The following is a 17,975-nucleotide window of genomic DNA, read 5'->3' as shown; positions in this document are numbered from 1 at the left end:
TTAAATGCAAAATTGACAGGAATTGAGATGGGACACCATGTTGCGTTTGGAGAGCCACTGATGTGCCTAAACATTGAAACCCCCCACAAGTGACACCATTTTGGAAAGTAGACACCCTAAGGAACTTATCTAGATGTGTGGTGACCACTTTGACCCACCAATTGCTTCACAGAAGTTTATAATGCAGAGCCGTAAAAATAAAAAATCATATTTTTTCACAAAAATGATCTTTTCGCCCCCAATTTTTTATTTTCCCAAGAGTAAGAGAAGAAATTGAACCTCAAAAATTGTTGGCCAATTTGTCCTGAGTACGCTGATACCCCGTATATGGGTGTAAACCATTGTTTGGGCGTATGGCAGAGCTCGGAAGGGAAGGAGCGCCATTTTACTTTTCAATGCAAAATTGACTGGAATTGAGATGGGATGCCATGTTGCGTTTGGAGAGCCCCTGATGTGCCTAAACATTGAAATCCCCACAAGTGACACCATTTTGGAAAGTAGACCCCTTAAGGAACTTATCTAGAGGTGTGGTGAGCACTTTGACCCAACAAGTGCTTCACAGAAGTTTATAATGCAGAGCCGTAAAAATAAAAAATCATATTTTTTCACAAAAATAATCTTTTCGCCACCAATTTTTTATTTTCCCAAGGGTAAGAGAAGAAATTAGACCACAAAAGTTGTTGTGCAATTTGTCCTGAGTGCGACGATACCCCATATGTGGGGGTAAACCACTGTTTGGGCGCATGGCAGAGCTCGGAAGGAAAGGAGCGCCATTTGACTTTTCAATGCAAAATTGACTGGAATTGAGATGGGACGCCATGTTGCGTTTGGAGAGCCCCTGATGTGCCTAAACATTGGAACCCCTCACAAGTGACACCATTTTGAAAAGTAGACCCCTTAAGGAACTTATCTAGATGTGTGGTGAGCACTTTGACCCAACAAGTGCTTCACAGAAGTTTATAATGCAGAGCCGTAAAAATAAAAAATCTTATTTTTTCACAAAAATGATCTTTTCGCCCCCAATTTTTTATTTTCCCAAGGGTAAGAGAAGAAATTAGACCACAAAAGTTGTTGTGCAATTTGTCCTGAGTGCGACGATACCCCATATGTGGGGGTAAACCACTTTTTGGGTGCATAGCAGAGCTCGGAAGGGAAGGAGCGCCATTTGACTTTTCAATGCAAAATTGACTGGAATTAAGATGGGACGCCATGTTGGTTTGGAGAGCCCCTGATGTGCCTAAACATTAAAAACCCCCACAAGTGACACCATTTTGGAAACTAGACCCTCTAAGGAACTTATCTAGATGTGTTTTGAGAGCTTTGAACCCCCAAGTGTTTCACTACAGTTTATAACGCAGAGCCGTTAAAATAAATTTATTTTTTTTTCGCAAAAATTTTTTAGCCCCCAGTTTTGTATTTTCACAAGGGTAACATAATAAATTGGACCCCAAAAGTTGTTGTCCAATTTGTCCTGAGTACGCTGATACCCCATATGTGGGGGGGAACCACTGTTTGGGCGCATGGCAGAGCTCGGAAGGGAAGGAGCGCCATTTGGAATGCAGACTTAGATGGATTGGTCTGCAGGAGTCACGTTGCATTTGCAGAGCCCCTGATGTACCCAAACAGTACAAACCCCCCACAAGTGACCCCATATTAGAAACTAGACCTCCCATGGAACTTATCTAGATGTGTTGTGAGAACTTTGAACCCCTAAGTGTTTCACTACAGTTTATAACGCAGACCCGTGAAAATAAAAATTCTTTTTTTTTTCACAAAAATGATTTTTTAGCCCCCAGCTTTGTATTTTTACAAGGGTAACAGAATAAATTGGACCCCAAAAGTTGTTGTTCAATTTGTCCTGAGTACGCTGATACCCCATATGTGGGGGGGAACCACTGTTTGGGCTCATGGCAGAGCTCGGAAGGGAAGGAGCGCCATTTGGAATGCAGACTTAGATGGATTGGTCTGCAGGCGTCACGTTGCATTTGCAGAGCCCCTGATGTACCCAAACAGTAGAAACCACCCACAAGTGACCCCATATTGGAAACTAGACCTCCCATGGAACTTATCTAGATGTGTTGTGAAAACTTTGAACCCCCAAGTGTTTCACTACAGTTTACAACGCAGAGCCGTGAAAATAAAAATCCTTTTTTTTCCCACAAAAATGATTTTTAGCCCCCCAAATTTTTATTTTCCCAAGGATAACAAGAGAACTTGGACCCAAAAAGTTGTTGTCCAATTTGTCTCGAGTACGCTGATACCCCATATGTTGGGGTAAACCCCTGTTTGGGCGCACGGGAGAGCTCGGAAGTGAAGGAGCACTGTTTTACTTTTTCAATGCAGAATTGGCTGGAATTGAGATCGGACGCCATGTCGCGTTTGGAGAGCCCCTGATGTGTCTAAACAGTGGAAACCCCCCAATTATAAATGAAACCCTAATCCAAACGCACCACTAACCCTAATCCCAACTGTAACCCTAACCACACACCTAACCCAGACACACCCCTAATTCTAATCCCAACCCTAATCCCAACCGTAAATGTAATCCAAACCCTAACCCTAGCCCCAACCCTAGCCCTAACCCTAACCCTAACCCTAACCGGAAAATGGAAATAAATACATTTTTTTTAATTTTATTATTTTTCCCTAAGGCTAGGTTCACATTGCGTTAGGGAAATCCGTTTAGCACTAGCGGATTGCGCTAACACAATGTCTTTTTAGGTGTCGTGTTTAGTGGTCGCGTTAACGTCCCCGCTCTGGAAGATCGGGGATCGGACCTCGGGCGCGCCGCGGATGCTGCAAGCAGCGTCTGAGGCGCGCCACAAAAGAATGGCACCTTGCTAGCGCGAGCCGAAAATGGCACGCTCTAGCGATGCGCTACACCTGAAAATCACATTGCTGTCAATGGTTGTGCTAACGGACCCGTTGCACGGCGTTAATTGTGACATTTTCGCCGTGCAACGCTGTCCGTTAGCGTTAACCCATTAACGCAATGTGAACCTAGCCTAACTAAGGGGGTGATGAAGGGGGGTTTGATTTACTTTTATAGTGAGTTTTTTAGCGGATTTTTATGATTGGCAGCCGTCACACACTAAAAGACGCTTTTTATAGCAAAAAAGTTTTTGCGTCTCCACATTTTGAGACCTATAATTTTTCCATATTTTGGTCCACAGAGTCATGTGAGGTCTTGTTTTTTGCGGGACGAGTTGACGTTTTTATCGGTTACATTTTCGGACACGTGACAGTTTTTGATCGCTTTTTATTCCGATTTTTTTGTGAGGCAGAATGACCAAAAACCAGCTATTCATGAATTTCTTTTGGGGGAGGCGTTTATACCGTTCCGCGTTTGGTAAAATTGATGAAGCAGTTTTATTCTTCGGGTCAGTACGATTACAGCGACACCTCATTTATATCATTTTTTTTATGTTTTGGCGCTTTTATACGATAAAAGCTATTTTATAGAAAAAATAATTATTTTGGCATCGCTTTATTCAGAGGACTATAACTTTTTTATTTTTTTGGTTATGATGCTATATGGCGGCTCGTTTTTTGCGGGACAAGATGACGTTTTCAGAGGTAACATGGTTATTTATATCCGTCTTTTTGATCACGTGTTATTCCACTCTTTGTTCAGCGTTATGATAATAAAGCGTTGTTTTTTGGCTCGTTTTTTTTTTTTTCTTACGGTGTTCACTGAAGGGGTTAACTAGTGGGCCAGTTTTATAGGTCGGGTCGTTACGGACGCGGCGATACTAAATATGTGTACTTTTATTGTTTTTTTGTTTTTTTTTTATGTAAAGAAATGTATTTATGGGAATAATATTTTTTTTTTTTCTGCTTTATTTAGGAATTTTTTTTTTATTTTTTTTTTTACAAGTGTGGAAATTTTTTTTTTTACTTTTTCACTTTGTCCCAGGGGGGGACATCACAGATCACCGATCTGACAGTGTGCACAGCACTCTATCAGATCAGTGATCTGACATACAGCCGGGCAGGATTAGAGCTGCAGCTGCAGCCTGATCCTGACCCGGAAGTGCTCCCTGCAGGACCCGGATGCAGCCCGGCGGCCATTTTGGATCCGGGGACTGCAGGGAGAAGACGCTTGGTACACGGTGAGCACATCACCGTGTACCGATCGTCTCAGGGAAGCACGCAGGGAGCCCCCTCCCTGCGCGATGCTTCCCTGCACCGCCGGCACACCGCGATCATCTTTGATCGCGGTGTGCCGGGGGTTAATGTGCCGGGAGCGGTCCGTGACCGCTCCTGGCACATAGTGCCGGATGTCAGCTGCGATAGGCAGCTGACACCCGGCCGCGATCGGCCGCGCTCCCCCCGTGAGCGCGGCCGATCGCATATGACGTACTATCCCGTCCATGGGAATTAAGTCCCAGGTCACCTGGACGGGATAGTACGTCATATGGGATTAAGGGGTTAAATGACTGTAGCATTGCCCAGGAGCTGTCTGCTCAATCACAGCTCTTTATCCCCTGATTAACTGATGCAGATTTATTCCCAGGCAACCTTGTATTACAGAAGATTAGCGAGCCACAAATCCAAGCAAGACACTTTGCAAGTTATTTATCAAGTGAGACAAAAAGGGCACTCAGAGCAAATGCTTCCTGGAAAATTTGCTTGCACTTGTCAAGGACAATTTAACAATGTTCTTCTCACCACTGCTCATACCTCAGGCTTTACTGACTATCAAATGTCAGGACACTAGTATCATTTTATTTATGTACTGAAAAGGGCAAATGGTAAATTATAAAATTCAGTGTAACCGTAAATGAACTAAAATACCATATATTTAAAGCAGAGGCGTAGATAGGGTTTCGGTTTGGGGAGGGGACACAAAACTTCTCAATGGGCCCCTAACAAGGTAACCTTGATTACATCTGGGTGACGCACCCTAATTGTGGAGGAGAACCTCAGCAGATGACCACACTGTTGCTGAAAATAATCACAGCACAGTTACAGATACTGACTTGCTGCTAATGTTCTTTCTGATGGAGTCATTCACTTTTCACGTCTTTTCCATCTGACCCAGACCGACATGACAATTTCTTCCAGCCAGGACTCGGCTGCAGAGAATACAGCAAAGACACATCTGACTTCTCACATTTTCAGCATTGTCCCCTAATATAATGCACCTCCATAGGCAGCCTGTATAGTATAATGTAGCCCCTAATATAATGCACCCCCATAGGCAGCCTCTATAGTATAAGGCAGCCCCTATTATAATGCACCCCCATAGGCAGCCTCTATAGTATAATGCAGCCCCTAATAAAATGCACCCCCTTAGGCAGCCTCTATAGTATAATGCAGCCCCATAGGCAGACTCTATAGAATAATGCAGCCCCTATTATAATGCACCCCCATAGGCAGCCTCCATAGTATAATGCAGCCCCCATAGGCAGCCTCTATAATATAATGCACCCCCCATAGGCAGCCTCTATAGCATAATGCAGCCCATAAAAAAATAAAAATAATTACAATACTCACTTCTCTTCCTCCTTGTTCCTTTGCTGCTCTGAGCACCCGCACATCTCTGGACCGCAGGTGACGAGTAGTGGTGAAGTCATCGTGCCCGCTGTCAGTGTTGGCGTTGGTGAAGTCAGATGCGGAGAGGGGGATGATGGGAGAGGGAGCATAACGCTCCTTCCCTCATCAATGCGGTCAGCTTTATCAGCATCTAGCCAATACAGTTGAACTTGTGATGACGGGCGGGGGGCCCACTGCTTGCACCGGGCCCCAGCTGCCTGCTTAGGGGCCCCATAGTGGCTGGGTGGCAGAGCAGGGAGATTGATTCTCCCTGCTCTGCCACAGAATGTAACTGTATAGGTGCAATGTGGTCGCCGATACAGTTTACAGTAGTGTAGCTCTGGGTGGGCCCCCACAGAGCGCAGGGGCCGGGGCGACCGCCCCCTCTGCCTCCCCAGTAGCTATGCTACTGATTTAAAGTACAAATATAAATAATGTGTTTAAATACAAATGTATCATATTCAGTGTTGCAATTGTACCTAAACAAAAACACACAAGGGGTAATGGAAAAAAGAATCACACAACTTTTAAAGCAATTTCTCTTTGGCATGCCAAAATCCCATATGTGGTCAAAAACAACTGTTGGAACAACTATCGAACAGCCAGGGAGCTGATGACATGCAAGTAAAGCTGGCACCTGCGCATTAGATTACTTCATGCTGCCGGTCTCTGATTCCACTGTGCAGGTGCAAGGCTTCAAGCTCTGTGTGGATGACACAGGAGACGTCAACCACTTCCATCCACACATAAAAAGCGGTGTTTGAAGAGACCGGCTCGACACTGAGTCGGTTAAATGACAAATTTATAGAGTGGATTGTTCTGTACTCGGTGATACCAAATATATATACTTTTGTTGTTTATTTTTTCATTTTCATAACAAGTGCACATTTAATGGCGAAACCGTTTCTGAGAATTTTTTGGAGTTTAGGTTTACTTTGTGTTTTTTTTTTAGCTTCACATTTCTTAAGCCCTTAACGCCGGCGATACACCTTTTAACGGTGGCAGCTATGGGTACTTATTCCTCAGAGCCACTTTTTAACGGCACTGAGAAATAAGAGTTTGCCCCCCCGGGAGTAGCCGAGACCATGTATGATCAGGGCTGGTTTTTGCTGTCCCCTGTCATGTGATCACCGTTATTAACTGAATAACAGTGATGAAAAAGGCCAATTTAAAATTAATTTATCTCTCTTTTGATATGATCTAACATATCTGAGAAGAGAGAAATGGGGTCGCCTGATACCTCCGCCATTGCCCGGGCCCTTCTGCTCTGTTCCCCGGCCACTTGCGCTATCTTCCTGCAAAAAATGGCAGTCGCATGCACCGTCGAGATCTGATGGCTGGTACCAGGCAACAATTTGGAATCTTTCCTATTGATTCCTTTTGATCATTATGATAGACCCTACCACAGTGATCAAAATAAACAAAATAGAAAATAAAATCCCCTTTGTCATCCCCTTATTTAGATAAATAATATCAAATTAAAAAAATTGTAATTTCTTTTCATTCTCTGCAGTTGGAGTTGGGGTTTGGGTTGTGTTAGGGTTGTATTAGCGTTGGGGATGGGATTAGGATTCTAGTTAGTATTGTGTTAGGGTTAAGGGTTGGTTAGGGTTAGTGTGAAGAATATTGTAGATATAATTCCATGTCAATCATTTGTAATTTGTATCCTATTTGGCAAGGGATTATAACTACCCTTTCAGTGTGCAGTTGTAACTGGACACCAAGCAACAGCAGATGGAGTCAAAAGGCTATGAGTGACAGAATTGACACCTTTTCCAGCTCAGAGCAGAAAAAAAGGCTTGCTGAGATGTGATCAAAATTGCTTTGTTAATTCACCTGGGATTTCATAACGAGAATATGGGCTTATAGTATGTCCTGGACACACACCGGTTATATTTCCAAAATCCACAGAGTATGGCGCGCGCCCGGCTGGGTCTCGATCCGTCCTAGCCTCCTAGGGCAGGAGTGAAGTGACCCAGAGTGGTTAAATGCTCCTGCAGAACTTGGCCTATTGCTTTTTCTCTGGAGAGGTTGCGGCAACATGTCGTGTGAAGAGAAGTCAAGCAACAGAAGGGACCATAAGCCTCCCATGTGGCATCCCCTCCCCTGCAAGCCAGGCCTTAAGCCAGGCCTTTCATCTGACTGGCTACTGACTCTTAATATCTGATTATAGCTGTTGTCTTTCACCTGTATTTTCATATCTGACCCTTGTATATGTGTAACCATCATGTATATGGTGTATTGTCTAGGTGATTAAATATATAATTTAACTTTGAGCTGCTCTTTTATCCATCCACGAATCCACACATCCGTTTCTCGGTTTAATATTACATGCTACATGGGTTGGTTTCCGGCCTATTAATTGACCGGGCTTATATCAAACGAGAAACTGGTGGTAGTCCTATCTGGCTGACCAGGTGCTGTTTCACTGGTGCTAGTGAAAGGGGCCGCACAGCCTGTGGGCGAGTGTGGTTCCACGTCAATGCTTGCGTGAGCCACATCCTCTCACTCCCTGTGTCTCACTGGGCCCATGTGGACTGGGTGGTGTATCTGTAAAACTGTATGGATCTGACTTTGCATGTCCCCCGTGTGTGTTGAATGTCACATTGGTACAAGTAGGGGAGACCTTACCACATGATTCTGCTGACGTAATATTGACATCAGGAGGGGGGGGGCGAGGTTCAGATCCTTAACAGTTAGGGTTAGGACTATGGCTGTGTTAGGGTTGGAGTTAGAATTGTTTTACTTTTCAAAAGTAAAAAAAAATGACTGTAGAGTCTTGTACTGAGTGCTAGTGCTTGCTACTCAAGTTTGCATTGGGTGCTCAGGCATGCACGGAGTATCTTGGATCCCATCATGTTTTTTTTGGTGTGAAACATGCTGGGCAGGGACTCGACCGCCCACGATATTTGGTGGATGCAAGAGTACCCGATGCAAACTTGCTCACAACACTAATGATGACATATTCAATATGACAACCTAATGTTATCAAATTCTTTGTCGTACCTGTGGGTTCAAAATGCTCACAAAACCCCTGGATACAATCCTTGCGGGGTGTGGGTTCCAAACTGGTGTCACTTGTGGGGGGTTTCCTGTTGTGAATTCTGTTGTCGAGCTCCCTCCTGTGGTCGTGAATGGTACTTCGGTGAGTTCTGTCCGTGGGCTCCCTCTGGTGGCTGTGAGTGGAGCTGCTGCTTCTGAGGTTCCTTACACAGGTGACATGGTTTATCCTTTGGTTGGCTGCTCTATTTAACTCCACTTAGATCGTTACTCCATGCCAGCTGTCAATGTTTCTGCATTGGTTCAGTTCGCTCTTGTATCTTTCTGGTGACCTGTCTACTCCAGCAGAAGCTAAGTTCCTGATAGAATCTAATTCGTTCATTGTTTTCTTGTCCAGCTGGATATCATGATTTTGTCTTGCTAGCTGGAAGCTCTGGGATGCAGAGTGGCATCTCCGCACCGTTAGTCGCTGCGGAGGTCTTTTTTGCACACTCTGCGTGGTCTTTTGTAGTTTTTTGTGCTGATCGCAAAGCTACCTTTCCTATCCTCTGTCTATTTAGTAAGTCTGGCCTCCCTTTGCTGAAACCTGTTTCATTTCTGCGTTTGTGACTTTCATCTTTACTCACAGTCAATATATGTGGGGGGCTGCCTTTTCCTTTGGGGAATTTCTCTGAGGCAAGGTAGGCTTTATTTTCTATCTCTAGGGCTAGCTAGCTCTTAGGCTGTGACGAGGCGCCTAGGGAGCGTCAGGAGCGCTCCACGGCTATTTCTAGTGTGTGTGATAGGATTAGGGATTGCGGTCAGCAGAGCTCCCACATCCCAGAGCTTGTCCTGTGTGAGTTTTAACTATCAGGTCATTCCGGGTGCTCCTAACCTCCAGGTCATAACAGTTTCCACTGTTTAGGCACATCAGGAGCTCTCCAAACGCAACATGGTGTCCACTTTCGATTCCAGACAATTTTGTGTTGAAAAAGTCAAATGGTGCTCCTTCCCTTCCGAGCCCTGCCATGCATGACACAATGGTTTTCCCCCACATATGGGGCATCGGCATACTCAGGAGAAATTGCATAACAAATTTTGTGGTCCATTTTCTTTTGTTACCCTTGAAAAAATAAAAAAGGGTGGGACTAAATTATTTTTTTTTGTGAAAAAAGTTAAATGTTCATTTTTTCCTTCCACATTGCTTTAGTTCCTGTTAAGCAACTGAAGGGTTAATAAACTCCGTGAATGTGGTTTTGAACACATTGAGGGGTGCAGTTTTTATTATGGTGTCACTTTTGGGTACTTACTGTCAAATTCGCCCCTCAAAATCATTTCAAATGTGATGTGGTCTCTAAAAAATGGTTTTGTAAATTTTTGTTGGAAACATGAGAAATCACTGGTCAAATTTTAACCCTTCTAACACAAAAACTTATTTTTCCAAAATTGTGCTGATGTAAAGTAAACATGTGGGAAATGTTATTTGTTAACTATTTTGTGTGACATAACTGATTTAACGGCAAAAAATTTAAAAGTTTGAAAATTTTACCACTACCATGAAGTACAATGTCACGGAAAAGTTATCTCAGAATCACTAGGATACATTGAAGCGTTTTAGAGTTATTACCTCATAAAGTGACATTGGTCAGAATTGTAAAATTTGGCTCAGTCATTAAGGTTAAAATTAGCTTGGTCACTAAGTGTTAGTTTTTCTCAACTATTTTTTTTTACATTTTTACTTAGTCTACAGGTAGGTTATTTCACAGATCTGTTTGGGTTGACCATCTGAGAGAGCTGCATTTTATTTTTCAGATATTCATAGTTATATAAGTTAAAAAAAGACATATTTGAAACGTATAACCTTTCTATGCCAGTTATTAATTTACACTAGATTATTTGTAACCCACAATGCCATTTGTTGTGAGAAAAGCAGCTAGCTCTTTTTTAAATGCTGATATAGTGTTTGCCATTACTATCTCTTATGATACGATACGATACACTTTATTGATCCCGAGGGAAATTATGGTATTACAGCAGCGTTACAAAACAGCATTTCAAACATTACAACAATACAACATTACAAACAGCATCTTGTGTAGGTAATTTCATATTCTGACTGCTCTAACTGTAAATAACTCTTTCCTATTTAGCTACTGGAATCACCTTCCCTCCAGATGTAATAAATGCAAATCTGTCTGCAAATTGAGATTCTGATTTGGCTTTTATCCTAAGTCATATTGCAAGACTCATTAAAGAGTTGATTGTGACTTGTAGAATCGCTGCTTCCAACAGGTGAGGCTATAGAGTACAAATCCTCTTTCTATCTGAAGAGGCAATATGCATATTAAATTTCCCAGAAGAGCATTGCGCAGCGAATAAGCCTACTTACCTTGAAATGCCAGAGCTGGTATGTCACTCTTCACAAGGAGAAACGTTACCCCTTAGACCAAAAATAATATGTGAATTGCACAAACATTTTGAAAGTTTTCAAAGCATTTTACACCAGAAAACTGGCATGAAACTTTGATGAATAAGGCATATTATACTTCAAACCCTTATTTTGTTCTTTCGCACATATATCCTTAATTTACTGACTACATTGTTGACATATTGTATGACTATCTGAACAGTTAACAAAAACATCTTCTAAGTCAGCTGAATGCTTCAACATAGAAACATTGTATTTTTGGTGAGAGTTGGTGGGAGAATTGAAGACTAAGGTACCTTCACACTGAGCAACTTTACAACGAGAATGACAACGATCCGTGACGTTGCAGTGTCCTGGATAGCGATCTCGTTGTGTTTGACATGCAGCAGCGATCAGGATCCTGCTGTGACATCGCTGGTCGTAGCTGAAAGTCCAGAACTTTATTTGGTCGTCAGGTCAGCGTGATTCATCATGTTTGACAGCAAAAGCAACGATGCTTGCAATGTTTTTTCACGGAGCTAACAACCAGTGAAAACGATAAGTACGTCACTGGATCGCTCCTGCATCGTTCTGGAGTTGCTGTGTTTGACATCTCTACAGCGACCTAACAGCGACGCTCCAGCGATCTAGTTTAGGTCAGATCGTTGTCTATATCGCTGGAGCGTCGCTAAATGTGACGGTACCTTAACTGCAAAATCTGTTCTTAGTTCGTGTAGGAAATGAAGGATAATTGAGCTAGAATGTACCAGAGCTGCTTTCAGGAGATTTCATTACAGTTTCAGATCAGCCGCTGTCTTATCTCATTGCCGGTCATTTAGTTGCTGTTATTGTCCTGGGAAAACACATTAATGGCCTAGGTTTATTTTTTTGGGGTTAGACATAATTATGGCATCTTGTTTCACAATTGTCAGGTTGGAGCTCCACTACTGCATTTTTTTTATTTCAATGACTGAGTGGTATCACTAAAGCATGTTCCCTATGAGTAGTAAAATACTTTCCAGTTACTATCTTCTTCTGTTCTCGGTGCCACTCCAGTCGTCTTCTGCTACTTCGCCTAGTAGTGTGTGGAGTTTACTTCTCAATGTAAGGCTAAGAGAGTCAGAACAAAGCTCTAATGGACTCACATTGAGAGTTTGTAACTAGATATGAGCGTTATTCGAGTCGAACTGTTCGCCAATTTCAAATTCGAGCTGTTTTGGGCGGTGTTCGAGTCGTTCGGCGAGCTCGAACAATTTGCTTAAAATTCGGCTGCTCGAGTTTCTGTTCGATAACTGTTCATTCACCAAAAGCCTAACATGATTTGCACATTAAAACTGTTTATCATTGTTAATAGACTGTTTCAGTGTATATTGGGCGGGGAACAGGGGATAGATCTGTGCTGAAATAACGCCGATCTCCATTTTTTTTTCTTTCCTGCATTTACAGAGGGGCGGTGCAGTCTCTCAGCCTATCAGCAGTGCACACACACACAGCAATGTGCATGTGATGCACACAAGCAAGGGCATGTGTCATTGGCTGTGTATGTCACATGTCACTCTTTGCCCTATAAGATCCAGCCATTTTCCTCGTCGCCACTATTTCCTCACTGCTGCAGCTTAGTGTTAGGCGGCACCGCTGCTGCTGTGGGCGCTATACAGTCTAAGAGTCTTTATTTGCGAGCGAATTTTATGAGAGATAGGTTTAGGGAGTCGGGAGTCGAGACTAGTTGTAATATCAGCCCTTTTCAGGGTAGGTTACAGCAGTTCAAAGCACCTTTTGCCAGGCAGGTCTGTGCCAGTGCTGTGCACGTGTTTGTCACAGCATTTGGTGTAATCTAGCTCAGCCAATCCTTTTGGGCTAGCATTGTCTGGTAGTCATCTGAGTAGCCCACCTGTGAAGCTAGCTACACCGCCTGTGTATCTAAATTTTTACTGCATCTATCCCAGTAAATCAATTTGGGCTTAGTAGCAGTGTCTGCACGTGAGCGGAGTAGCCCGCCTTTGAAGCTAGCTACATCGCCTGTGTATCTAAATTTTTACTGCATTTAACCCAGTAAATCGTTTTGGGCCTAGGAGCAGTGTCTGCACGGCAGCGGAGTAGCCCGCCTGTGAAGCTAGCTACACCGCCTGTGTATCGAAATTTTTACTGCATCTAACCCATTAAATCGTTTTGGGCTTAGTAGCAGTGTCTGCATGTAAGCGGAATAGCCCACCTGTGAAGTTACACCCCCTGTGTATCTACATTTTTACTGCATCTAACCCAGAAAATTGTTTTGGGCCTAGGAGCAGTGTCTGCACGTCAGCGGAGTAGCCCGCCTGTGAAGCTAACTACACCACCTGTGTATTAAAATTTTTACTGCATCTAACCCAGTAAATCATTTTGGGCCTAGGAGCAGTGTTTGCACTTAAGCAGAGTAGCCCGCCTGTGAAGCTAGCTACACCGCCTGTGTATCTAAATTTTTACTGCATCTAACCCAGTAAATTGTTTTGGGCCTAGTACCACAGTTTGGCCACTCAGCTCTGCTCAGTTTCCATCAATCGTTTTTTGTGTCAACAAATAAAGAGTTGCCAATTAGTAAAGCACCAAAATGAGTGGCAAAAGGCCTGCTGCTGGTGGAAAGCGGAATAGGCATTTTGGAAAGGGAAAAAAAGGTTGTGTCCATGGGGTAGGTGGTAAAGCAACAGTAACATCTGCAGAAGAAAGACTATCTTCCAGACAAAGTAAGATGTCTACTTCTTTTCATGGACTATCTGATATGTTCCCTTTCTTACGACCATCGCTACGAGCATCGCTACAAATTAAAGATGAGGGACAAAAAGAGCAGGTGCTTGAATAGATATCAAGTGCTCGTTCAAGTGGGCTCTCCTCCACCTCAACTTCAACATCACAAATACTCCAGTCCTCAGAGGTGTCACCCCAATCGCACTTGCTTCCTCACAGCTCCCAAGTCTCCAGCCGCCCATCTGAGTATGGGGTAACACAGATGGTTGAGTCTGCTGATCTGTTTACTCACACTATAGCCTGGGAATCAGAGGTCTTGTCCAGAGCTTCTGTAAATCCAGATGAGGAAATGATCTGCACTGATGCCCAGAATCTTTGTGAGTTGGATCCAGGCCCAGATGAAGAAGGTTCTGAGCATAATGTAGACCCTCGTTCCCAAAGTGTAACTCCTGTTGGTGGAGACAATGAGGAAGATGATGATGAGACTGAGATACCTGATTGGACCGAAAACTTGACTTTTCGGTCAGGGCAGGAAGAGGTTGGCTCTGAAGACGACGGGTGTGAGAACACACAGGGTGATGATGACGAAGTTGTAGACCCCACTTACTGTCAACCCACAGTCCACCAGTCCATGAGGTCAGCAGAGGAGGTGGAGGAGGATGCTAGTGATGAGTCTGACGAGGAGGTTAGGTTGTGCCTTCCTGGACAGAGATGGAGTACTGGAAGCATGTCAACAACTGCATCCTCAACCACAACTGTGCCTCTGAGCACAAGCCGTGGCGACTCTTCAGGTCTCATTGGCTCTAAGCCTTGCATAGCCTGGGCATTTTTTGAGATCGCAAAGGATGACCCAACTCATGTTGTCTGTAAGATTTGTCACCAAAATCTCAGTAGAGGCCAAAAAATGAATAGTTTGAGTACTTCATGCATGAATCATCACATGGATTTGAGGCATAAGTTGCAGTGGGAAGCTCACTGTGTTACAATGTGGCCTAGTGGGCCGGGACAACCACCGTCTGCCCCATCAAATGCATCCGCGGCCTCTTCATCCTCTGTGACTGTGGAGACAGCAGTCGCACATGGTTTTAGATGCAGACCTTCCACCTCTTTACCCGCAACAGCCACTATGATTGGCAGGTCGTCAGTAAATTTGCAAATGGAAACACCTGCTGTGTTGAGTGCTCTCCGATATCAAGACCACCACATTTTGATCAAGGCACCATAATATGCTCTGCCTGCGCCTTCCTCACAGACCAGCAGTTTGCCAGGGACACCCTACTCAACCCTGTCTAAAAACCGCAGCCAGCCCTCGATCCCTCAGATGTGGACAAGTAAAAGACCATTTCCTCCTAGCCATGACAAAGCTAAGAGGTTGAATTTCACCATCTGCAAGCTGTTGGCTACAGAAATTATGCCTTTCTGCCTGGTGGACACAGAAGATTTTCGAGACCTTATGTCCGTCGCAGTGCCCCAGTACCAGATGCCCAGTCGCCACTACTTCTCAAAGAAAGCTGTGCCTGCGCAACACCAGCATGTCGCACGCAACATTACTGCTTCCTTGAGAAACTCTGTGTGTGACAGGGTGCATTTCACCACAGACACTTGGACGAGTAGAAATGGACAGGAGCGTTACATGTCGGTGACTGGGCACTGGGTAACTATGGTGACATCAGGAGAAGGGGCTTCTGTCTAAGTCTTGCCGTCCCCATGAGTTGCGCACCGATCCTCTGTATCTCTAAGTTCCTCCACTGCTTCTGCCTCCTCAACCTCCTCTTGGTCCTCCACCTGCACCCAAAGCCTGTCTGGTAATGCCACCCACGTTCTAACTGCGCAGAAGGAATCCTGCACACCTCCTTACTATGCTGTCATCAGGCGGTGTTAACCTTGAAATGTCTGGAAAATGGGAGTCACACAGCCGAGGATTTGTGGTCTGCTCTGGAGACCGAGTTCCATCAATGGTTGTCTCCACTGAACCTGCAGCCAGAGAAGGCCGTGTGCGACTATGCTGCTAACCTGGGTGCGGCCCTTCGCCGGGGGAATGTCACACATGTGCAATTTTCATCCCACCATCCCAGACTAGATGGGCTTCTGCAGAGGGCATGGTCACTGTGTGCTCACTTCCGCCATTCGCATCCCGCAGCTCAATGACTTACAGAAGTCGTTGGGCCTGCCAGTTCACTGGCTGAAATGCGATGTGTGCACACGGTGAAATTCAACTCTGCACATGTTGCAGTGACTGTGGCAGCACCGACGAGCCCAGGTTCAATACGTTATGACGTATAGCCTGGGCCAACGAGATCCAGAGGTGGCGCAAATCACGCTGCAGGAGTGGTCTCAGATCAGGGACCTATGCACCCTTCTGCACAGTTTTGAAATAGCGATGAAGATATTTAGTGCTGACGATGCTATTATCAGCATGACTATTCCGGTCATTTACATGCTGGAGCACACCTTAAACAGTATTTGGAGTCAGGTGGTGGGACAAGAGGAGGAGGAGGAGGAACAGGAGAAGTCGTATGCAGAAGGGATAATATCTCCAAGGTCCAGACGGTTAGCAGCACCAAGGCGGCTGGCATTGGAGGGTGGGGGAGAGGGATTACCGAGGGCGCATGGTAGCAGTCAAACTGTTGAGGAAGGTGCAGGAGCCGAGGAAGAAGTGGAGGACGAACTGGCGCTGGGCATGGAAGACTCATCAGATGAGGGAGACCTTGATCAAATTTCTGTTGTGCGAGGTTAGGGGGAGAGAGCAGAGGAAGGAAGCATGATTTGGTCCTCCTGGATGCGCAAGACACATGAGTGCCTTCTTGCTGCACTACCTGCAACATGACCCTCAGATTGTCAGAATCAAAAGTAATGCCGACTGCTAGGTTGCCACACTCTTAGATCCACTGGTACAAAAGTAAATTTGTCGAAATAATTCCTGCCATAGAAAGGGATTCACACATGCAGGAGTATCAGCAGAGACTGTTACAGAATCTTACATCTGCTTTTCCACAAAACACCAGTGGTGCACGCAGTGAATCTTTGAAGTCTAACTTGCCAACCGTGGGACTATCGAGTCATCACTCAAACTGTAACAGTAACATCGTATCTGGTGGTAACAGCAATTTTTTCCAATCGTTTCAAGAATTTTTTACACCATCCTTTGCAAGGCCACAGGAGACAAGAAGTCTGATGCATAGCCAACGCCTAGAGAGGATGGTACAGGAGTATCTCCAAGTTAACATCGATACCATGACTGGACCCTTGTTGATTTTGGGCTTCCAATCTGGAAAAATGGCCTGAGCTTGCCACTAACGCCTTGGAGATCTTGTCGTGCCCCGCAGCCAGCGTTCTCTCTGAACCTGTGTTCAGCGTTGCAGGTGGTGTGCTGACAGATAAGTGCACACGGCTGTCCAGTGACAATGTAGACAGACTAACGTTTATCAAGATGAACAAATCCTGGATCCGCAAGGACTTTTCTACCCCTGTGTCATCCTGGGGAGACTAAAAGCTTGATGATTTTTGAAAATCACCTCACCAACCATTTTAAGAAACTCTGGCAAAATTGATGCCACTTAACCCCTTAATCCCATTTGACGTACTATCCGGTCAAGGTGACCTGGGACTTAATTCCCAGGGATGGGATAGTACGTCATAGCGATCGGCCGCGCTCACAGGGGGAGCGCGGCCGATCACGGCCGGGTGTCAGCTGACTATCGCAGCTGACATCCGGCACTATGTGCCAGGAGTGGTCACGGACCGCCCCGGCACATCAACCCCGGCACACTGCGATCAAACATGATCGCAGTGTTCCGGCGGTATAGGGAAGCATCGCGCAGGAAGGGATGTGATTGCGTTGCTCCATGGGTCTCCTACCTTCTTCTCCCTGCAGGCCCAAAGTGGCCGCGGGGCTGCATCCGGGTCCTGCAGGGAGGTGGCTTACCAAGCGCCTGCTCAGCGCTGGTAAGCCAGGAGCAGTGCACATCAGATCGCTGATCTGAAACAGTGCTCTGCAAAGTGTCAGATCAGCGATCTGACCTAATAACATGATGCCCCCCCCTGGGGCAATGTTATAAAGTAAAAAAAAAAAAAACCCTAAAAAAAAAAATATATATATATATACAGTATATTGTTCCCATAAATACATTTCTTTATCTAAATAAAAAAAACAATAAAAGAACACGTATTTAGTATCGCCGCGTCCGTAACGACCCGACCTATAAAACTGTCCCACTAGTTAACCCCTTTAGTGAACACCGTTAAAAAAAAAGAGGCAAAAAACCAGTGGAATAGCGCGCGATTAAAAAGACAGATATAAATGACCATGGTACCACTGAAAACATCATCT

The sequence above is a fragment of the Ranitomeya imitator genome, chromosome 1 (genome assembly GCF_032444005.1).
Source record: "Ranitomeya imitator isolate aRanImi1 chromosome 1, aRanImi1.pri, whole genome shotgun sequence".
Classification (NCBI taxonomy): domain Eukaryota; kingdom Metazoa; phylum Chordata; class Amphibia; order Anura; family Dendrobatidae; genus Ranitomeya; species Ranitomeya imitator.
Note: the sequence above shows the minus strand (reverse complement) of the source record.